We start from the raw sequence: 276 nt of genomic DNA on the forward strand, positions 1-276 counted from the left end.
CGAATCGTTTATGATTTCATTTATATAAAGTTCAAAAACAGGCAGAATGAAACCATGTTACTTACTTAGGGTTACTCTCCTAGGCGAACAAACCTTCAAAAAGCAAGAAATGGATACAGGATCTAGTTACAATGTAGCTGTAAAGTGCTGCCTTGTCTTTGCCCCCTGCTCAAAATAAAGCTGTTACCTTTCTAGCCCTGTCCGCCATGGTGCTTAGCAGCCAGGGATGCATGGTCTCAGACATGTTTACCAAGTAAAACACTGACTTGAGGGGCG

At 42.4% G+C, this 276-nt stretch overlaps 1 non-coding gene across 1 annotated transcript; it reads left to right on the top strand.

Annotated features, from left to right (window-relative positions):
* The first annotated feature begins 113 nt into the window (after window positions 1-113).
* Window positions 114-244, top strand: LOC145718826 (small nucleolar RNA SNORA63). Its single transcript, XR_014142036.1, has one exon. It is a non-coding gene; the product is annotated as a small nucleolar RNA SNORA63 (small nucleolar RNA).
* Window positions 245-276: the final 32 nt, after the last annotated feature.

The sequence above is a fragment of the Leptonychotes weddellii genome, unplaced genomic scaffold (genome assembly GCF_054177405.1).
Source record: "Leptonychotes weddellii isolate Sample4059 unplaced genomic scaffold, ASM5417740v2 HiC_scaffold_230086, whole genome shotgun sequence".
Classification (NCBI taxonomy): Eukaryota; Metazoa; Chordata; class Mammalia; order Carnivora; family Phocidae; genus Leptonychotes; species Leptonychotes weddellii.